The sequence below is a fragment of the Uranotaenia lowii genome, chromosome 1 (assembly GCF_029784155.1).
Source record: "Uranotaenia lowii strain MFRU-FL chromosome 1, ASM2978415v1, whole genome shotgun sequence".
Lineage (NCBI taxonomy): Eukaryota > Metazoa > Arthropoda > Insecta > Diptera > Culicidae > Uranotaenia > Uranotaenia lowii.
This window is the reverse complement of record NC_073691.1, coordinates 141,972,879-141,997,112: the sequence shown is the minus strand read 5'-3', so window position 1 is coordinate 141,997,112 and position 24,234 is coordinate 141,972,879. Positions and strand designations below refer to the sequence as shown.

Sequence of the window (24,234 nt, the reverse complement as noted above, 5' to 3'; positions counted from 1 at the left end):
GCAAAGCTGTGAACATTACATTACTAAGCACCATCACTGAAAATTTAACAATTTCCATTCATGCGCTCAAAAATTATTCACAAAAGAAAGCATTTTTTTCGAATACAGTCCTCAATAAAGCTAAAATTGTCATTTGGGTCTAATTATCTCGAACAAAATACCTTCAATTTAAAATCCTCATATTTAAAATCCTTAAATCGCTATTGATTATTTTACCTTTAATTTTGTGTACGAATATCAAAATTGTTCATACAGGCCGAACTCGATTATCCGGTGTCTCGTTTATCCGTGATTCGATTATATGTGTATTTCAATTCGCATTCGATTTTTCGCATTAAGATTTATCAACGTTGAAATAAAACAGAAAAAAGTTGTTTTGTTCTCGTTTTGAAGTTAATGATATGTAATTACAACGTAAGAAAAGGCAAGTTATTCAATCGGTATAATTCTTGAAATTAAAGATGATTTGATCACTTTGGTCCTATTCGACAGAAAATTTTAAAATTTGTTGAGGAGAAGCGAGAAACTGCATTCCAAATTGTTTCCTTTATTGGTTGATTGCTTTTTCTTCAATTTTCCTAACGTTTAGATCAAGAAAATATTTCACTGAAACACCGCATCACAATTGAAGCTATACAATTTTTTTTTAATTTTTCTTACACATTTTGTTAAATTTTTCAAACACAGTTAAAAATTTCCAAATATACCATTTTTAAATTGTTTCAAGATAAACTGCAAAGCATTTTAGTTTTAGTTGCACAGCTGTTTTCTCCATTTGGTATATTTTTCTAGAAAATTTGATCTTTGTAGAGATTCCGAGTAGAGATCAAGTCTGCTTACTCTCCCCTAAAATTTACACCAATGGGGGGTATTGTATATGTAGTAGGTGTTCCGATCTGTCAAATTTCTGAATCTGCAATGTTGGTATTTTAAATTGACTTCGCTGCGTTTGTTTACCAATAACACTAGTTTATAGCATTTTTGAACTTAATAAACTGAAGGTCATTTTTAATGTGAAATTGGGCGCTGAATCTGAAAATGAAATTAAAAAAAATCTCAGTAGAACCGTTTTTGAGTTATGCTCTAAATATGAAATTTTGGAAAATTAAAAAAAGTTCTTGTACTTAGAGTAAAATATCTCGGACGGCATAACAGTAATTCGAAATCCCTCTTTTGCATATTGAAGGTGAATGAATTTTCTATCGATCATCTGAACATCGTTTTTGCGTATGATCAACAGTATTGTAGATGTTAGTGACTTTATGATAGAAAAAATGATAAAAAACGCATTTTTTTAGAGAAAATTTTGTTTCAGCGAAAGTTTTAGACTGGATGGTAACATTTAAAAAATCTGATTTTCTTCTGTGCTTAAATGTCAATTTGAAATAAAGATTTCAAGGGGTTATTTATCAAAATCGGTTGAAAATTGAAGAAGTTATGGTTACTTTACCGTGACAGTAATTTTAATAGTTTTTAATAATGTAACGAACCACAGTACACTTATCATAGTATACGAAGAATGAAACATGATAAATCTCACTCGCTCCAAGTCAAAATTATTCATTAGCATACCAGAAGATAACATGCCAAATTTCAGTAAGATCTGACCACAGGGAGGGGTGGCTTGGGTCTCAAACGTGAATAAAATTTTAAGGTATTCTGCCCGGGAGGAACAACAAATACTGCTTTTTCATCAATAACTTTTTTCATCACTAGCCGATTTTTTTATGGTTGGTTTTCTTAAAGCCTAAGTTGAGACAAATATTTCACCCGAAGACTGAAATCCCGAAGAGTCCAGATTATTTAAATGTTACCACCGAGTCTAAAACTTTAGCTGAAACAAAATTTTCTCTCAAAAAATGCGTATTTTATATTTTTTTTCTATCATAAAGTCACTAACATCTACAATACTGTTGATCATACGCAAAAACAATGTGCAGATGAACAATAGAAAATTCATTCACCTTCAATATGCAAAAGATGGATTTCAAATTACTGTTATGCCGTCCGAGATATTTTAATCTAAGTACAAGGACTTTTTTTATACTTCCGAAATTTCATATTTGGAGCATAATTCAAAAACGGTTCTACTGAGATTTTTTTGAATTTCATTTTCGGATTCAGCGCCCGAATTCACATTAAAAATATTGGTCAGTTAATCAAGTTCACGATTTTTTTTTAAATTTTGTAAACTAGTGTAATTTTTCAATCGGCTTCGGTTGGTTCATTTTCTTATGGTATGATGTTGATCGGTAACTGATCATTAAAGGATTAAAAACATAACGCAAAGTATATCTGATATAAAATTGAACAAAACGAAACCGAATGTTATCATTTAGTATTGCTCTCTTACGACGAAAAAATCAATGTTTTAAAATGTTTACAGACCTAGTCAAACCATGTCATATTTATCTACCCGAATACATAATGCACGCAACATCAACCGACTTACGCAATAATCTTCAAAGTAATGACTGAATCATCCCGCCCTTGCCTTGCTCGAAGATGTCGAACAACAGGAAATGGCCTGTTCCAAAACAGAACCGACTCACACAAATAGGTTTCACTTTCGATGGCATCTAAGTATTTTCTCCATTTTTTTTTTGTCTTTTGGCCATTTTGGCCTCAGAAAGCCCAAACGAAAGCAAGTTAGATGTTTAAAAGGCTCGTTAAAGTTTAGTTCATCCAACAATGGCCCGACGTTTACAACACTAAACGCCCCCCAAAATAAGCGCATCGTCATCTCAATTACAAGGGCCTTTCCCCATTTTCTGTTTTGCTTCTTGGAGATCATTTCTCTAAGCTTGTTAGTTTTCTTTCCCGAAACCATGGGCTCACTTGAAAGAGGGAAGGAGTTGAATCCGAAATTTTCAAAGCCCCATCGAGGCACCTAACATTATTTATTTTTATTTTTTTTAAGGAATTTGACCGATTTTTGTATGGATCTTCAAAGTGTGTGATTATTCTGTGAAAAATTAAACTTATTGGACGTTAGCATTGGTGGACGTCTATGATTCGCTTTTAGGGGCAATTTTAGACCATTCTCATTATCAAACCCTACGCCACGTCATGCTGAGTCATTGAGCAAAACGGAGTGTTAGAAAAAGTTGGCTGTATAAGATTTTCGAGTTGTACTGCCGGCTGATGGTGCTTTGGAATTATTTTTCCCGAGACTGTCGCGGGAGGCGTCATCGACCGGATAATTAACCGAGACATTCAACCGCGGTTCCACCAACTCAATGAACTGTAAGCCAGCAAGAAAAGCCGTGCGTGTGCAGCTTTTGGGATCTCGTGTTACGCGTTCGGTAATAATTTTTTCTTCCTCTTTTCATAAACTATCTCACAATAATGGGAGATAATCGTTCAACATTCCTTCCACCCCACGATATTATGAATGGGTGCCCGATCGGTCGGATTTGCATATGGCTATGTGCGAAGACGTTGTGAATGCCCCCGGGGCGTGGAGCTCGATTGCAACATACCGCGGGAAAGAAAGGGAAAAAAAATGCCGGATGTAATACGCGCCATGATATCGACGTGCCAAAAATTTCGTCATAGCTTGCAATAATCCATGTATGTCAATAAGTCGTTAGCCTAGCACCTCTCCAGCACTTGGAAAATATCGAAAAAAGCAAAACTTTCAGCTCATGGCTCCGATGTCAGTATGCATAGCTATTATATCCTTTCGGAAATGCAACCATTTAACTACTTCCTCAGGACAATGCACGTTGAAATTATTAAATGATAACCAATTTGCAATGCAAATTTATCAGGTTCCTAAACATTTTGTACTCTGTTGCATGGAAATGCCCGTTTAGACGTTCCGGTGAACCATTTAAATCTTCATATTTAAAACTGCCATTTGACGTTTAGAAAGTGATTAGTGCGTGATTTAATTTGGCATCGAACAGCTACGTGGCTTAGGCATTGGTTATGCGTAGTTTGTTGCCCAAGTAACACAGATTAAGCCAACTGGCTTATTTTAAGTTTTATTATTGTTTTATGAAGACTGATCCATAGCATCCAATTTTTAAAGCTGTTTTATTGTAACATAAAGTCTGTTTCTCATAGAATCTGGTCGCATCTTTTCATTTACTGCAGCGCCCCTAGTTGTCACATCGCGAATCTATTGACAGTGTTTTGATCCGGATGGTTCGTTTACTTACTGGTGAAAATTTCATCCAGATTGAAGCAGTCAGTCAAAAGTTATCGACGATGGAACGCGAAAGGCGAGAGAAAATTCTGCACACTCACGTAGAGAAACCGACGTGATCAGGTGTAAAGATCGCGAAATTCCTGAAATATCCAAAATCGACTGTAAATTCAGTGCTGCAACGTTACCGGGAGACCCTTACGGTGGATCGAGCAAAACAAAACAGGCGTAAAAGTGGAACATATGACCGGAAGCTGCGAGCAAAGGTAATTCGATCAGTTTTCAATAATCCTGGATGGAATCTCCTTGCGTGATCTGGCGAAATAGTTCAAGACGAACCACAGTACAGCTCGACGAATTTGTTTGCGAGAAGGCTAGCGGTCGTATAATGGAAGCAAACACCCCAACAGAACGCTGAAACAAAACCTCGTTGCCAAAACCAGGGCAAGGAAGTTGTACGAGAAAGTGTTGACCAAGTTCAACGGATGTATTTTGATGGACGACCAACAGGTGTTAGCAAGAAAATTCGTTGAAAATTTTTAGCGATAGCATAATAAGACAACAATAAGGTATTTAATTAAATAAACTATTTAAAGATCTGATAATAATATTTGGATGTTTTAAATTTTTTCCTTTACAAGTATCTATCAAAAACTTGTTGAATATCTTTGCATTTTTAAAAGATTTTTGTTTTCATTTAACATTATTTGAAAATTGAAATTTCTATGCATGCAAAAATATTGCTATCATGCCTATTGGATCTCATTTTTCGGCTGCGGATAGCACAGTTATGGAAAATTTTGTATCATTTTAGGCTAGATGATACCTTGTTAAGCAGCCTTTCAAAAATAGCTTTGAGAGCACAACGATGCCAAATTTTATATTTATTCAACACTAAAAAGTGCCATTGTTTAGCTATAAAATTCAATTTTTATACGGTTTCAAAACAATGTATCATTAAGGTTTCAGTGAAACCTAAAATTATGATAAAATTTTACCCGAATAATGGCGAAACAATGTCCCAAAATTGCTTTCATTTCTCATACACGGATTGCACAGTTATGCCAAATTTTGGTTGTACTGAAGCTCATTGATACCTCGTTAGGGCAGCCTTTTCAAAGGAATTTTGAATGCACACCGATGCAATCGAAGCCAAAAAGTAGAATCATTGTGCTCTCAAAACGTGTTTTGAATCGGTAGTTATCCGAATATACCTCGTTTTACCACCATTTCAACATGAATTTTTAGAGCACATCGATGCCATTTTTTGTGTGAAATAGAATCAAAATGTCGCATCGATGTGCTCTCAAATATCCTTGAAAAAAGTCAGGCTAAACGAGGTTATTTTTATTTATTTACATAGTATTCCGTCTCACGACATAACTTGACGAACATAATTCCTAAAATTCACTCGGTCCATGGCAACCGTTCTTCAATTTCTCAGGCACCCCACGTTTGCCAGATCACTCTCCACTTGGTCTAACCACCTCGCTCGTTGCGCCCCCGATCGTCTTGTTAACACTCATCGCTCGAATACTACGAGTGTACGCAGGTTCTCCTCGAGCAATATCCATGTCTCGTGCCCGTAGATAATAACCGGTCTAATGAGCGTCATATACCTACAGGTTACACTTCGTGCGAGGGCTAAGTCTTCTCGACCGCAGTTGCTTGTGGAGTCCATAGTAGGCACGACTCCGCTGATAATTCACCTCCGGATCTCACGGCTGGTGTCATTGTCTGCGGTCACCAGTGAGCCGAGATATGCAAAGTCTTCGACTATCTCCAGCTCGTCGACGTCGATCGTGACCTTGTTATTACTGGACAAGCGGGTTCAGTCGGTCTCGGATCCGCAGGCCAGCATGTACTTCGTCTTGGACGTATTAATCATCAACCCAATCCTTCCTGCTTCGCATTTCAGTTTGCGGTAGATCTCTTCCACCGCCGCAGCTGATCTGCCGACTATATCAATGTCATCAGCAAAGCAGATAAGTTGACTGGATCTGTTGATAATCGTGCCCCGCAATTTGCCCACCGCTCCACTATGGGGTTTGAGGCGGCAAAAAGTCAAAAATTAACTTCATCGTAATGGTATTTGTCATACACCAGTTTGTAGCTTTATATTTAACTAAGATATCCTCAATTTTTCAGATCATTATCATAAGCACTTGTCGTTTCACAGACATCAGACTTAGAAAATTTTGAAAAATATACTTTAGATCCAATAATATTCAAATCAATTTTTCTCCTATAAATGAAATGCTACACCAACTTCCAATACATCGATAGAAAGCTTATTTTCTAAGCTTCTTTTCGAAATATTTCGATTTTTTACACGGTTAACAAAAAAGTGTAAAAAATGAGTAATTTTATGATTTACTCAACAGGTTTACACATTTTGGTCTCTAAGAAAAAAGCCTTACGTTTCCCAAAACTTTTTTTGACTTTTAAACATTGCTAAAGGTCTAATAATTCGAATGCAAGAAAAAAAAGTTGCATATATTTGCATCCTTCGAAGTTATAATAAAAACAAAAAATGGGTAATTTTTAACCATTTTGGAAAAATAGTGTGTTTAATGTTAAACATCATTAAGAAAACATTGTTCATAATGTGCAGGAAGATGATTGTAATTGATTGTGATCAAAAGTTACGATAGAATTTTGATATCTGTAGAAATAACTGAGATTTTTTAAAAACTACTAATTTCCCAAAAATTATAAAACTTTTATACTGCATTTTTTTTGCGTGTATTCTTTAATTCTTCATACAAAACTGAATAATATTGAACAAAAATACCCTGAGTGGTTTTGTTTTAATCTTTCAAATATTTTTTGTGAGCATAGAACTTAAAAATATGCACGCGTTTCCGAAATAAGTTTATTTAAACAATTATTGTTTCAAAACTACACTATGCATTTTTACGAGTTAATGTTCCAATTTTATTGTCTTTCGAGCACACATGTAAAACCAAAGCCGAAAATAGTTTATATTGGGTTTCGAATGTAAACAACTCATTCCATCTTCAAAAAAGTTCATAAATAGGCGAAATATACTTTTTGCCGCCTCATTGTATGGGGCTGTCCCATAGTGCGCTCGTCGAATAACACCTTCTAGCGCCACGTTGAACATCATGCAGGATAGACCATCACCTTGTCGAAGCCCCTGCTCCTTTCGAATGAACTAGACAATTCACACGAAATCCGCACACAGCACTGCGTTGCATCCATCGTCGCCTTGATCAATCTGATCAGCTTCCCGGAAAAGCCGTTCTCGTCCATGATTTTCCATAGCTCGTTACGGTCGATCGTGTCGAATGCGGCTTTGAAGTCGATGAATAGATGGTGCGTAGGGACTTGGTGTTCGCGGCATTTTTGGAGGATTTGCCGTAATGTGAATATCTGGTCCGTCGTAGACCATCCCTCCATGAAGCCGGCCTGATGACTTCCCACGAATCTGTTTGCTTGTGGCGTTAGGTGGCGAAGTAAAGCTTAGTTCTTTTAGAAATGGGACACTTTCTTTTGCTTATAGCTCGTTTACTAGTAATCCGACATTCAAAATTTTGATAGCATTTTGTTGCCTGTGAAAAGTACTTTCCGAGCTATTTTTTTTTTCAAAATTTAAAATTTACGCGTTTTTGAGATAAAAGAATTTTGCACAGTTTTCATCAAAATCCACCATTTTCAAATTGATAACTGACAAAACCGTGGTAGGAAGAGAAGGAAAAAAATGCACTTCAGTTGTGTGTTTCGGGATTTCTCCTGCTCTCACAGGAGTGTTTCTATTGGGGCACCGGTTTTGCTCGGCACTTGGCTTCGGCTGTACTCGGAAACGAGTGTAGAGCATTTCGGAATGAAATGTGGTGCTCTACAAATCGTAGAAGATAACGGTGCGATTTACACAGCGCACTGTCGGATTTGAGAAGTGCGGACCAACCATGTTTGTTGGTTAAAAAACGTTCTATTTTTGAAAAGTAGATAGACTTTAACTTTGATGACTTATTTTGCTATTGATTAATTTTTTTTACCAAAACATGTTCGATTAGACAGAGTCGATTTGGAGTCATTTTTGAATTTCTCAAACGGTGGATTAAAAAGCTTCGTTTTGGTCCAAAACTCATTCATGATTTTTTGCAGAATTTTTAAGTAACGTTTACATGAGTAAATTTGAACTTCAAGGTTTGTATGGGAAAATGGAATATTTTGTTCTGAAAAATCAACCACATTTTTGTTTCTTCTGTGGAACCGTGCCAGCTGATATTTTTTGTGCCAATTTATAAAATTCTTAAAGGAAATTTTCCGCTTAATAACTTTGTCGAAGACCGTAACTTCGTATCTTATTAGGCAAAAAAAGTTATTAGCTGTTTAACAGGGGTATGTCTTTCCGCATTGATAAACAATAGATTAAATTGACATCACTACTGGAGCTACGTGAAGTATTGGATGAAAAGTAGTCATGCTATACCTCGCGAGGCTCCAGCAGTGATGTCAATTGAATTTATTGTTTATCAATGTGGAAAGACATACCCCTGTTAAACAGCTAATAACTTTTTTGACTAATAAAGATACGAAGTTACGGTCTGATACGGATGTAACGGTTGATACCTAGATTCGCAGTCATGGAAACATCTATACCTAATATTATCATTTTGAAATTTACCCCTGATTTTCGTTTCACTTTGTTGTACAAAAACACAATTTTTGATACCTTAGTTCTTTATCTTGCCATCAACACCCAAAAATTCTATCATTTTGATGTTGATACCCAAGCGACCAAAAGTCTCGTTAAAAAGGTCGAACACAGCTTAATCAGCATAGTCAATGTGCTGAAGTTCCTTTTATTCAGCCCAAAATTTAAGTTCTTATTGAAACTTTGAAGTTCCATTACAGATTTGAACGGCCTTCTATTCAGCCCACAAGTAAACGTTAAATCAGCGAAAACAAAAAAATAATTTTCCTCTCCTTTGGTCACCACCAGCCCATGTGGTGGTGCTGCCGGTTTCTCGACATCCATCTTTATTCCTCCCATCACCTCCCTCAATACTTAATTGCTTTATTTTTAACTTTATTCGGATACATGCCAGCTATTTGATTCACTTACTCAAGCAATCAAACAACCTAATAGAAAAAATTAGTCCTGGTACTAGATTTGAACCCGATCCTCCGAGATGATAGCCGAATACGCTGCCACGACGCCACGCCTAGATGATGCCTTACCGGCAGCTAAAATTCGAAGTGGTTATAAGCTTCCTAGAATACCCGCAAAGGCAGCCAGCGGCCAGCAGCAAAGACGTATGTTGATTATTACTAACAAACATTACGAAACGGCGTATCATCCGTTAAAATAATATCAGTTTAAAAAAAATGAAATTCCATGTTTAAAACTGCTAAGCATAAAATTATACAAATTCTTGATTTTATCTTGATATTTAATTAATGAATTGCTTCAAGTGACTTTCAATGTGTGATAAATTCGTAGTAAGTAAATACAGTTGGACGAAATTTTATAAAGTCAAGGTATTTACTCTTTTCAAAAACAATCATCTGCGAGTTAGCTTTAAGTTGTTCTGAGTTTAAGTTTCAATATAAATTATACATTTCAATAATTTCCAAGCTCCAAAAAATGACTTAAGTTAAAGGGTCATTAATAAATATTATTATTATTATTATCCAAAAAATGATTTATTTATTATATGCCCTTTTGTGATGTTCGTTCACATTACATATTCATAAAATGGCGGACATGTCTCAAAAAAGGTTATTCGAGGAACTTTTTGGAACTTCGAGTCCATAGAAGGCTTTTGGAGACTCAATTTGTAACTTTTATTCTGAATGATCCGATTGACATGTCACAGAAAAGGCTGTTTGGGGAACTTCTTGGAACTTGAAGTTCACAGAAGGCTATTTGAGGAACTTCTTGAAACTTGAAGTTCACAGAAGGCCATTTGAGACCTAATTTTTAACTTTTATACTGTGTTGATGCGATTGACATGTCACAAAAAAGCTATTTGAGGAACTTTTTGTAACTTCAAGTCCATAGAAGGCTATTTGAGGAACCTTTTGTAACTTTCATGCTCACATTCGAGGGAATTCGGTACCAATTCCCTTTGAAACCTTTGTTCAGCGAAATTCGAACTTTGGAGAAACGAGTTTAAGTAGATATGAGACATTTGGTTGCTTGGGTATTTCATTCAGGTAGCAGGTATTGCTATCGATTCAGGTATAAAAAAGTCTTCTCGGATAAACTAAGAAAAATATATTCTGAAGAAAAAACTCTTATTTCATGAGATTTACTAGGCGTCACTTTGATTGGCATTTGGTTGCAAATAAATAAAAATGTTTTATTTTACCATGCGCTAGTTTTGTCGATATAAATGAAGTTTTGGTTATTTTGACGATCTTTTGGTTACTTTTACTATGCGAACCAAAAAAAATATGGTAAACTAAAATGAAAGAGAGGTTTAATTTTACCATGCGCAAAATTTGTCGATATATGTAAATAAAATTTTAGTCAATTTTACCATGCAAACCAGAATAAATGTGGTAAATCTAAATAAAAAAAGAGGTTTAATTTTACCGTATGAAGCATTTTCCGCATTTGAATATTGTTTTGGTTATCGTGACAATACTCTGGTAAACTTTACCATGGATGTCAATAGCCAACATGCTTCCGTTGTGTCATTTAGGACTTAGTTTTCTTCTTGCCATAAAATCGGCTGTAAAAAAATCGGCAGTTTGAATTTTGGAATTAAATTGATTATGTGCTCTGTGTCTTGAAGGTAAGAATTTCGGTGTGGAATAAGTAACCAAAAATATCACTAAAATGAGTATTAATTTTTGTTATCTGAATTTGAGTCCTGTTCAAAGTTAGGCAGCATTCATGGGTCCTAAAATTAAAATAAGATTCTTATAACTGAATTCCGGCAATGTTAGTGATAATCGAATAGGTTTAAAAGTGTCACTGATAAAACTTAATAATAAAAAGAATAAGTTAAAAGTCTATCCATGGCAAATGACACAATACATTTTTTGAATGCATTGAAATAATGATGAACAAATAAAAACTTAACAGAAAAAATCACTTAACTCAAAAAATTTTTCATTGTTTTTCATCGAACCTTCTAGTTTTTATTTCAAATCAACGTTGTTTCGTGATTTGTGAAAATGTGAATTACGACCTCATCGCCCCCCTGAGCCCTTCCAACACCCCCCCCCCCCCTCCCACCAAATTTCAAAATTGAGCTCACCGCCCCCCTGGAAGCTCTCAACGCCCCCAAGGGGGCGGTAAGGACCACTTTGAAAACCACTGGTATAGAGTAATAAAACCAACATTAAGTTTGTAGGTGATATCATTAAGCCAATCTGTCCTACTAGCAAAATGTTTTTACCGATGAACTCGAGATAACCGCACAAAATTTCATTCCTATCCTGAAGGAAAGCTCCCGGATTGTTCCGCTTCTCAAATGTCTTTGCAGGCACATACATACGTATATTATATGTAGCAGTTGTCTGGTTCCTACCTGTCTGTGAGAATAATTTTTTTTTTTCGATCAACGAGCAATCATAGCGCCTTAAAGATGAATCATAACAAGCGAGGATCGTTAGAGCAAGACGGTTTTGCGGTTGAATGGGGAGAAATTGTATGACCTAGTATGGAGGCAATCGGACAACGGCAAGCAGGAAAAAGACGATTCGAACTGTCCCCTTGAACCAAAAACTGCTCTGTTTGAGATCTAAATTCTACTTTAACATCTGAAACTCTACAAAAATAATCCATCCGTTATGCTGCAAAGGGGGGCATTTTGCTCCCCGGTACTCAATATATGGTAGCACAAAAATAAACTCACATTTCGAGGCTCAACAAGAGAAATAATTTAACGAGCAATGGCACTGTTAATGCGCGAAAAACTGCTGTACAAAATACGACAAAAGAATCGTTTCTCGATCCCTGGAGCTCGACCGAGATTGAATAATTTATTCCTGGGAGGGCTGACCACATGCCGTTAGACTCGTTGCTCATTTAGGCTAGTTGAATTAATGGTTTTTTCTTCTTCGTGAAATCAGAAAAAGATCGTGAATATGTTATTGGATTCCGTTAGAAAAATTGAAAACACAGCATATTTTCCAAATTTTTGTACAAAACAAACACATGTCTATTGCCTACTTTGAAAATAAAAATTCTCCAAAAAATTTCAGCGCGTTAAACTCGTTTTACTGATAAAGCTGATCATAATCGTAGGAAAAAAAAGAGCGGAATGATTCACCGAGAAGGCATAAGTTGAGAGCAGTCTACTGCCGAATCCGGCATAAGCACAAGTAACACAATTTCTCGTTTGTTCCGGGTTTGTCGCTATACCGGTCGATGCATTCACTTTTGCTTTCATCGAAAACGGCATTTCACGATGGCTGCGCGGTGACATTCCGCAATTCCTCTTCCAACATACGTAGGCCTACGTAGGTAGGGTGGGTCGAATCATGGAAACGAACAGGAAGAAAAAACTGCTAAATTGGAATGGATTTAAAGAAGAAACATGTGGTGGAGCGAATTGGTAAAACATCGTTTTGCTCTGGCGAAAGCCGATTTTTTTTTGTTCGATAATACACCCGACGGCATCCTCAGAACAGTTTGATATCGTTTAGTTCAATCTTCTGATCGATCACTTTTGGAAGCTCAAGGTATTTTGCTGTAGTTTTGTATTCTATCCACAAACCTCTTCATTCGACATGGCGACCGTCAAAAATTGAATATTTTTCCAATTTTAGTATATGTCCAGCCGAAGCTAGGATAAAAATGAATATTGAAGCCTCTTATCTTTTATTTGAAAAGAAGCAAAAAAAGAGTATCTACAATCAAAGGAAGATAATTAGATCATTGTGAGGTTTGTTTGATCACTTATTCATGAGGTTCATTATTTTATGAAGAGTGCCTAATCGGGATTGCGCATGGCATCCGCAGGCTATTGGAATGGCGGTATTAAACAGAAAACTGTTGTTATCGAACATTTCAACCAAAAATGTATGTGTAAAAAAAACTGCCAACACACAACCAGACATTTGTTTTAATTAAAATTTAATTTAAAAAAAAAAAGATTTTCTATTTTGAAAAATCATTGAACAAATCTAATTTTCACAGTTCAAAATAAAAATCAGCTGTGATGTTATAATTTTTCAAAACAAAAAACATCTTCAAAGACGGACCAACGTCTGTCTCAGGAGATACCTGATTAACCTCAAAAACTCTTGGTACAGCCGGACGACAAACTTGGTCGTTTTTAGGTTGATTTTCCCAAAACTGAAAAGTGTTGATGAAACAACCTGCATAAAATCACGAACACTGCAAATAGGACTATTGCGAACAATAAGTCGATGATGGCTGATGACAGCAATGATGATGTTTCCATTACAAATGTTGACATCATGATGCATGCACGCGGAGCAAAGCCAACTCAAACCTTCAAACTGTGGGTTGCAGTTACAGAGAAGTGTTGGCAGATAAAATAAGTAGTTATCTCATTTTGCTCACTGAGAAATGATTGCTTTCCCAGTAAGGGAACGCAAGTGTGTAATAGTGATAAATAGCTATCGCTTATGTAATAAACTGTAGTTTAAGGACTATACTGACCAAAGGGCTGAAGGAAGCAAATATTTCCGTACTAAGTTTTCAGAAGAAAACATGGCCGTCTTCGTTTTAACCAGAGGCATCTTTTTTTTAATAATACTTAAAATGATATCTGCGGCTCAGGAATGTCAATCAAATGGATCTTTGGTAACATTAACAAATTATGGTTAGGCACAAGATGCAGAGTTTTCTGCATAGTCCTTGTTAAAATTAATCCTAAATCTGCAACAACAGATGCGTTTGGCAATCAAATTGTTACCCTATTTTGAATCTGTTTTGGGGTGAAGTGTTTAATTTCGGGAACCACACTGACGTTCTGGTACCAAAAATACGGTACGGTGCGTTTGTTAGCGACTTGACAGCTGTTTCAGTCCTCTGATACTGAAGACAACTGACGACAAAATGGTTGAAAGAATGTTCTTCTCGTCTTTGAATGTCTTCTTTGCTTTTCCGAAGTACCCGCTATATTATTACCCAGTACCGGGCACAGCTCCGGACGATTTGACAGGTTCATGTCCTTTGTAGCAAAATGGACAGAATTGGCCTCATACCACTCCAGGACAGTTTTAGAATAACGGCATGATGCCAAATCTGGCCAAAATAGCGGAGCTTCGTCGTGCTGCTGCAAGAACGGAAAAAGGCGCTTCTCGAGGAACTCAGATTTGTAGATCTTGCCATTTGCTGTGCCCTTTGTCACGAAAGGCTTACTCCTCAGTCCGCAAGAGCAGATGGCCTGCCAAACGAGATATTTGGAGGCGAACTTCGACACTTTCTTCTTCTTAAATTTGTCGTCCACATCGAACTTGCTCTTGCCGGTGAAAAACTCCAACCCCGGAATTTGATTAAAATCGGCTTTTATATACGTTTTGTCGTCCATCACATATTTGTCAGCATTTTCTCGTAGAGCTTCTGTGACCGAGTTTTAGCCGTCGATTATTGCCGCTCCTCGCGATTTGGGAAGTTCTCTACCTTGTATGTATGTAGTCCAGCTCTCTTCTTTGCGTTCTGGACGTAGCTCTGCGACATGCCGATCTTTTTATCCAAATCACGGCTTGAGACGTTGGAATTTGCTTTAATCATCCGCTTCACCTTTCCCTCCGTCTTTTTGTTCTCCGGTCCTGGTTTCCTTCCAGCTCCTTTGCCGTGGTTCAACGTCAACTGCTCCTGGAACCGCTTCAACACTCTGGAGACGGTTGAATGGTGAATGTCCAATATTTTCCCAACTGCCGGTGCGACAGGTCAGAAATTCCAGATGGTTGGAAAGAATTTATTTTCTTGACGTGCGTTGGTTAACCTCCATTTTCGTTGAATCGAAAAACACGACTTCGAGTCTGACAGCATGTAAACAATACACATCAATGAGAAAGTGTGCAAAATTTGGTTGATTTTTACCCAATGGTAAAAAAGTTCTGACCTGTCCCAATAATTTCGTGTTCACCCTTGAAGTATAATTTTTAAATTAAATATTCATAAAAAGGTATCAAAACCATGTATGAATTTAAAAAAAATGAGTTTGTAAATTCATGACATTCTATCATGTCTGATGTTCAAAGCGTATTACCCTCAAAATGATTTGATAAGATATGTTGTTTTGCCAGCCATTTCGTCAAACAACCTTATCAGTAAAACAACTGTAGGCACATTTAACCAGATAGGCGGATAAAGAAACACTTTCCCTTAACGTATGCCTTAAAAAATGGACAAAATTTGCCAATTTTTCATGGGTTTACCTTTTCACGCACTGGGAAAAATTCTCATCGAGCATCAATCATGTTTACCCATATGTATTTACTAGATACCAAAAACCATTTCGTAAATTTTTAACTTGTCCGAATTAATTCAGCAAAGAAGTTGCTGTAAAAACGTTTCGGATGCTGCAAAATGGAGATCAGAATCTGTTTTCAAAAATTGTTCACAAGTTGTACAAAGACTTTAGAGCAGGCTGTAAAATTGTTGGAAAGAATGTGTTTTCAAATAGGCAAAAAATCATCGACTGATAGGTGACTTTTAATTTGGCTCAATTCAGACAAAATCGAAGAAATTGTTTATGGTAGCTCGCAAAACCAAGCTTTACTAAATAAAAACAATGTTTTTTTACGCAAAAATTGGCATAGATAATGTTAACAGTATGGGAGAGTGGGGAATCATGGGCCACTTTTTTTCGTTGTTCCATAACTTCTTTAAAATAAAAGATAAAATGTAAATTAAAAATGGTATGGATTTCTACATTTTCAAGGTATCATAAGGTATTTTTTATAATTTTTAATAAGTTATTTTCCCCGAATTCTGACTGTTTAAAAAAAAGCAATATTTTTTGGATTTTGAAAAATGGTGGGGAATCGTGCAATTTCAGAGGATGAATTAAAAAAGAGAGCTGTTATGATCGCATAGATTTCAAAACCTGGCCCGCGAACGTTTTGGAAAAATTTCTTATATAGGATGGACAAAATATTTTTCATAACTCTTTATTTGGCATAAGAAAACTTTACAGATAGGAAAAACGTATTTTAAGTTATGAATGTGTATAAAAACATAAAAATATAGGTGGCTCAAGATGTGTGGCCCACGATTCCCCACAATCTATGATTTGCAAATTGGTTGCGTTTGTGTGACTTATTGATGTGTCATCAAAAATTCCTTTTCCACGTGAAAGATCATAATCATGACAAAACTAAGATTATAAGCATATGAGCATATTTTTGTTATGTACTTTAGGTTCCCCATCGATGAAATTAGCGGGTGTTTTTTAATAATGTAAGTAAATTTTTCTAACTTTTTTTAGCTTGATAAATAAAAGAAGCATATAATGCGTATTTCAGTCAACAACATATAGAAATATATGCTCACGCAAAGCGACGACGATGACAGTTGGTTTGAGATTTTTATCTCGACACACTTCTGAGATATTAAAAGTGGCCCACGTTACCTCATGGTCCACGATACCCCACTCTCCCCTACTACCAACAGACAGAAAAAAAATAAATTAACGATATTTTAAAGTTTGAAAAGTTAAAATTTAAAAAAATCACTTTTCAATTTGTTGTAGTTCAAATATTGTACAGTGAGCGAAATAAGAATAGTACCACTCTGTGTTTTGCTTGTTAAAATATGAATGATTGAAAATCACCTTAATTTGCTTCTACAATTTGTTTTGAATTGTTTAACGGATAAATCAAGCATAAGTTTACTTTATTTGGACGTTGCAATTGGCGTTGAGGACCAAAAACATTAAAAAAAGGGTGCGAAATAAAAATAGTACCACTAGTGTTTTTCAACAAAAACAATATTATTATTTGAAAACTACTGTGTAAAAATGAATAATAACGCTTCTACGAATTATTCGAATAGATAACTGCATTTTAAGGAGTTTTCTAGAGTTTCAAAGGTATTCAAAGGTTTAAAAAAGGGGTTTTAAGAGATGCTCCTCTAGCGTTCAGGAATTTGATACTTGAACTATAATACTTTATCAAACAGCTTGATTTCTTCGTTAACTTTAGGCCATGGAATTAAATCAGCCTTTAAGTTGAATACATAGCTAGCAGGCTCTGTAGGGCATTTTCTATATGGTACTATACTGCCAAATAAGTGTCATTTTATACGGCTTAATGATTACTTGGATTGTGTTGTAAATGCTGTAAGAAACAAAACAGGACACACAATGTAAATTATTGTTAACCCGAAACTAATGTTTTAAATAAACGTAATTTTAATTTAAAAAAATAAAAAAAAAATAAAAAAAACATAACTAAGGATCTGTTATCGATTGTCCGACACAGAGGGCCGCATCGGAAGCTGAATCTGAATGTTGATTATAAATTCTGAGACCACATAAATTCTCCCTTTATTATATCCAACATTTCAGTGTTTCTCATTTATCTGTTTTAAACCTTGTTAACTTTCAATTGACATTATCATTTTTTTGTTGAAACAGGAATTGAAAATGTATTTTTTTTTGTTTTCAGATTGGTCCTTTATTTGCACTTCCGTAAATCCTCAAAGTGGCCAGGTAAGAAATAAAATATTTAAACTATTTAGCAATTAATTGTTTCAAAACCTAAGAGCAAGCTTCAGTGTTTCATTATTGAATACTTAGTTCTATAAATTCTTCTGAAGCACTATAAAACGCGAATATAGGTAATAATATTCTCACCAAAAGGTGTCGAAGATTGTCTCGTAAAACCACTATCTTTTTCAAGATAATTGGTTCTCATCAAAGACACAAAACATTTTTTTTTTGTTCGAAAATAAATTATCAAAACAATAATTGAAAAACAAGAGACTAGCGTGTTTATCAAAAGCTCCCAACCTGTAGAAACACCCTACTGCTGCAGCTACTTCGAGAGCCACCCATTCACGCTCCAATTCGTTCATTCAAGTGGCAACTCTTGGTTTGGTCCAAAACCAGCCAGCCAACCGTATCCATGGAAGAAGCCCTCCCCCGGAGACGGGATCTCTATAAAAGGGAGTGTTGTCCGTAGCTGGACCACTGCGGGATGTGTCCAAAATTGGCTAAAACACATGGAAGCTCGACCAACCATATACCTTCCTTCATATTCTCCGACCGCTCAAACTTTCCTCCATAAATGCAAACTTTCCGGAAAGGCTCCAATGAAAGTGAAAACTGGGGAATCGGATTTAGGTATCGGGTGCAATGGGTAGTGCGTTCGTGGATAGGATTTATGAATTTGGTGTTATACACCTACCAAAAGAATGAAACGAAAACTTTAAAATCAACAAGCTACACAGTTAACGGAAAATTTCGAAATCGGTAGTTTTTATCGAATTCTCAATATGTGATGTCCTACGTAAATCAGCTTGTATTTTTTATAATCGAGTTACTTGTAATTAACTGTAATTATGCAAAGTGGTTTTTCAATAAGCAATCTACAAATATCACCTCAGTAGTTTTTACCACAAAATCGCAAAATTCACCGAACACACCGTTGAAAGTATATCAATTCGGAAATTGTTTTTACAGAACTTTCGCTCATATCTACGGAATGATTGATAGTTTTGTTGAACATTTTACGCCAAGTAGGTATTGGTTTTAGTATGAGTGACAGTAGATATTGATAATCGAGCGCTTCAAGCACCGCTTGGCTATGAATATGAGCAGTTTGTAATAACTCATTTTGCAAAATATGAGGGAAAGTGAGGAAACTTGATCTCTGGAGTGAGTGACTGAAATCGTTCACAAAGTTTTCGTGTACTAGCAGAACGAGCCAAATGGAGCCAAACTATGCGAATATCTTAAAAAAAAAAATTATTTTTGGCTGAATCAAAGCAAGCGAAAGATTCCTTTTAATTCAACCACGGTAAATGGAAAGTTCATATACCGGTATTCCGATAGCAACTTACTACCTTCTTCAGTGAGCGTTTTCGATTGGAACTGAAGAAGGTAGTAAGTTGCTATCGAACTACCGCTAGGTATATGAACTTATCATTTACCGTGGTTGAATTAAAAGAAATCTTTCGATTGCTTTGATTCAGTTGAATCATTCAACCAAGTAGACTCACAACACAACAGAATGATTTTTGAAAATATTTACCCTAAATCGATTTAATCAAATGTATTAAGATTATTTTTCATTTGGAAACGATTCCAACATTACAAAATTGTAACAAAACCATTTATTTCAATATGCAGGGTCGTAATGACTTTTTTATAATTACACTAGTTTACAAAATTAATAAAATCGTGAACTTTATTCACCGACCTATTATTTTAATGTGAAATCGTGCACTGATCCGAAAATGAAATTCTAAAAAATCTCAGTAGAACAGTTTTTAAGTTATGCTATAAATTTGAAATTTTGGAAAAATTAATAAAGTTCTTGAACTTAGATTCAAATATCTCGGACTTCGTAACATTAATTTGAAATCTCGTTTTTGTATATTGAAGGTGTATAAATTTGCTATCGATCACCTGAACTTCATTTTTGCGTATGATGAAGAGTATTGTTGATATCAGTGACTTTATGATAGAAAAAATTATAAAAAAAAACGCATTTATAGAGAAATTATTGTTTCAGCAAAACTAGATGGTAACGTTTAAAAAATCTGATTTTCTATCGACATTAAGTGCCAATTCAAACCGAAGTTTTCAAGTGATTATTTAACTAAATCGGTTGAAAATTGAAGACGGTATTGTTCCTTCGCCATAACAATAATTTTTGCATTTTTGAATAATTTAACGAACTGCAGTGTACTACTGCAGTGACACATTTAACCTTAAATCATGAAATTGATTTTTCAAAGTAAAAGTAAACCATTAAAAGTTTGTAACTCACATTTGTGTTAACTTCCTTTTTCAATCACGAATTTATGAATTCTGATTTTGAATTATTCTTCATAGTTCGCACGTTAAGTATGAATACAATAAGAATGCGAATCGCATTTCCTACCAAATAAGTTTACGATCGTAGAACTGGTTATTTAAAGTCGGTATAAATTGGATTTGATAAAATGTTCACTATGTTTGCAACTGGTTCTTCCGCGCGGGATCCAAAAGAAAAAATAACCTCGTTGTTCTCTTTGCGATAAGCAGTGTAACTAGATTGCTTAAAATCAGATGGTTCATTTGGAAAAATTGTCCAATGAAAAAAGCAGCAAATAGAGCAAAGCTTGCGCTCCCTTGCATTCTTCCAGGTTGTACGAATAAGGTGTTGAATATCGTCCAGTTTGTATAATTCTTATCGCTTAAGCCAGAAGTTAAAAATATGTATGTATATTGCATCCACTTTGGTAGCCAATGGTAGGTAAATTAATACAAACGTTATCATAAGCCACAGAACTAAACTGTGTCTCGAATTTTCGCCGGTGTGTATCCAACATGCGCCTTAGTGCGGAACACATCCGAAAACAGACAAAGACCGAAAACACACTAATACCAAAAAAAAATTGGTTGGGTGGAAAAATCAAAATGGACTGAAGAAATTAAAAAAAAAAAGAAATGAAAATTGTTTTATTTTGGATGAATTTTTCCTAAGAAGTAGTTTTTACACTTTTTGTTCAACTTCAATGAAAATTGTCAGTTCTGAAAAATTATTATATTTTCAGCATATTATGGGTGGCGCGTTATATCGAGCGCATGGGCCGTGATAAAACATACCTATAAGTACCATATTTTAGCAAGTCTAATATTTTTTTTACATAAAATCATAGTTTAGATTCTCTTTTATCGTTGTATCAGAAAATATTACACGGTGTGCTTCGTAGAAGAACTTTATGAAAAAAAAATACAGTAACACTAATTTTTGCATGGGCAGAAAGTAGTTTTTTTTTATTCATTTCCATCGAAGAATATCATATTTGGTCGGGGACTCCCCAACCAATTTTTTTTGAAAATTTTCAATTTGAAATTTTAAAAAGATTCATATATATTTTAAGTGTTTTATTATTTCAGATGTGCTTATTTTCTTAGTTTTCACCTTCAATATTTTTAAATTGATCTGGTAATACAAGAATCTCATAAAAAACTGCGAAAATTATTCAAAATTATTTCAAACTAGTTACAGAGCTATTCAAAAAAATTGCTGAAAATATACCTTCAAATCGATTGAATCTGCTCCTGCTCCTCTAGTTAAAACTGTCCCGCATCATCCAGCGCATCAAGAGCCATTCGGCTTATTTTCCAATCATCGCTGGATGTTGGAATCTTTCCCTCACTGTGGAAGGAAGCCTACATGTGTCCTGTTCACAAGAAGGGTGACAAGAAAGATGTTAAAAACTACCGCGTAATTTCAGCTCTATGCGCGATAGCCAAATTGTTTGAATTGCTTATCTTGGATCCCATTAATTCGTTCTTCAAGCACCAACTTTCCAATGATCAACACGGGTTCATGGCAAAACGATCCACGACTACTAACTTACTCACCTTCACATCTTTTGTGCAAGACAGCTTTGCTAGGAAAACCCAAACTTACGCCATATATACTGACCTTTCTGCTGCATTCGACAAGGTGAACCACATATCGCTATTGCAAAGCTGGAACGTCTGGGTTTCTGTGGATCCCTTCTGCACTGGTTCCACAGTTACTTAACAGGTCGAAAGTTATCCGTCCGTATTGGTGACTCTTTTTCAAATCATTTTCTTGCCTGCTCCGGTGTGCCTCAAGGAAGTCATTTAGGACTACTAATTTTCATGATATATTTTAATGACGTACTCTCGCTCCTTGACTGCAAAAAACTTGCATATGCCGACGACCTGAAACTCTTTCACACCATAAACAGCCAAGAGGACACCAATTTCCTGCAGCAGCAGTTCAATGTGTTTGCTCAGTGGTGTGACATGAATTGCCTGCCCCTGAATCGCAGTAAATACTCGGTCGTATCATTCTCACGTAAGCGACACCCTCTTATTGCGGAGTACGTTCTCGGAGACGGAATCATTTCTCGGGTGGACCACATCAACGATCTGGGCGTTATTCTCGATCAACTCCTGGAGTTTAAGACTCACACAAACTACATCGTCGACAAAGCATCCAGAAACCTTGGAGTCTTATTTCGCATGGCCAAAGACTTCAAAGACGTGTATTGCCTGAGAAGTCTTTACTGCTGTATAGTTCGTTCCATCCTCGAGTATGCTTCAGCTGTTTGGTGCCCTTTCTACCAGAATGGGGCTGAACGAATCGAGGCTATCCAGCGTCGCTTCTTGCGGTATGCCCTACGCCATCTGAACTGGCAAGATCCGTTCCGTTTACCAAGCAGGCGCGGTCCTATGGGGGGGGGGGGGGGGGGGTGATCGGGGTGATCACCCCCCCCCCAAGCGGCAAAAAACCGTTACAAAATACTCGCGAACACTGGATTTCATATAAAAAATAAAAACTTTTCTTAGTAGGTGTACTTTCGAATTCTAAATTTTTTCCACTCCGTGGGGGTGTTTGTTCAATAAAAGAATTTATTAATCACTTAATAGCTTTAAATTTAAAAAAGTCGGTTCGCCAAACTAAAACAGCTGTAACGTGCAATTCCCTGGAACTAATTTTACCAAATAACTTTTGTAGAGGTAGGTACTTACAGCGATGAATTAGAATTTGTTGACCATATACGCTACCGGTCATAAGTTTTGGATCCCCCCCTTAAACACAAGAAAATTTGTTTGGTCATATCAAAGTCATCTTATGACATATTGCATTTCTTTTGATCTCATTCTAAAGTCGATGATCAAAACCTTTTTCGTATGTTTTTGGAAAAATGTATATGTTAACTTAATATGACTTAAAACTTGGCTTAAAGTTGGAAAATTTCCAAAAAAATCGCACTTTATATATTTCAACCCGATCAGTTCAGGGTTGGGTGGATCGAATTAAAAAAAATAGAGTTGCATTTGAAGCTTTTTTTATAAATGTCAAAACATAATTTTTTTAGATTTGTGCTAAAGTTTTGCATAGTGCTTTAAACAGATAAAATAGCTACTTAAGTTATCGATCAAAAGTTTGGGCTCACCCCTCAGTATGGTGTATCTGCTAAAAGTTTGCGATCATGCGAAACATGCAATTTAATTTCGTGAGTATATCTGTCATCAAACAACATATCGCTAATCTGATAAGTTATATTTAATGCTCATGAGTTGATTCGCTTTTTGGATTTTTAGTGAAGATGTTTTTTTCAGACAAACTTCGTTAAAACTTTAGCTGTAGTTTGATTATTTTTTGATAATGTTCATCAAATACCTGCAAACTTGTTTCGATTAGATTTGTTTTTACGAGTTATTGCAGATCGGTTTGGCTCCATGTTTGATGGATTAACATATCTCGATCCTTTTTAGCAGTAAATAAAGACTTGAGCCTTTAAGTGTTAAATTTTCTTTGGGGCCGTTTAGGTACCACGTGGACCGAAAAATGAGATTTTTACCTCCTTCTCCTTCTCCGTGCACAAGTGTGGATATTTGGTAACCCCTAACCCCCTCCCCCACATGTCTACCTGAACAGAATCGATTTTAGTTGCCTACATCTAATACTACGTTTCCATTTCTAGGCTCATTTTTTATTGCAAGCTCCGATTTTTACAGAATGCATCTCAATTTGAGATTCTCAAAACCCCATATTTTTTTCTGAATAAAAGATATCGGAACTGTCTAGACAATTTAAATTAGAAAGATGTATTTTAAGTTCAGATTTTTTTTTTCAAAAATTTTTATTTTGAAACGTTTTTGAAAAAAAATTGCTTTGATTGTATTTGGCTCGACGTAGAAAAAAATTATCAATTTCTTCGATTCTTTATAATTCAAACTATATTTGGTATTTTTAAGATTTTTAGTATTTTAATTTACATACTTTTAAATTTTAAAAAGAAATAAAAATTTTAAATAAATATATGGAAAATGGTCAAATAAGTCAAATTAAAAATGTGTTTTCTCGAAATAAGTTTTTTTTTTAAATAAATCATTTATTATTCTTTTTAAGCCTTATTTATTTATTTATTTATTTATTGTTCACGGTCTTCGACAACTTAATATCATTCAGAC

At 35.5% G+C, this 24,234-nt stretch overlaps 1 protein-coding gene across 1 annotated transcript in view; it reads left to right on the top strand.

The window, feature by feature from the left end:
• The window catches only part of LOC129740342 (uncharacterized), a 166,265-nt gene that overhangs the window by 85,660 nt on the left and 56,371 nt on the right, over positions 1–24,234 (top strand). The window contains exon 2 of the mRNA XM_055731995.1: positions 17,729–17,772. The gene's annotated coding sequence lies outside the window, so the exon portion shown is untranslated. The remainder of the gene's footprint in view (positions 1–17,728; positions 17,773–24,234) is intronic.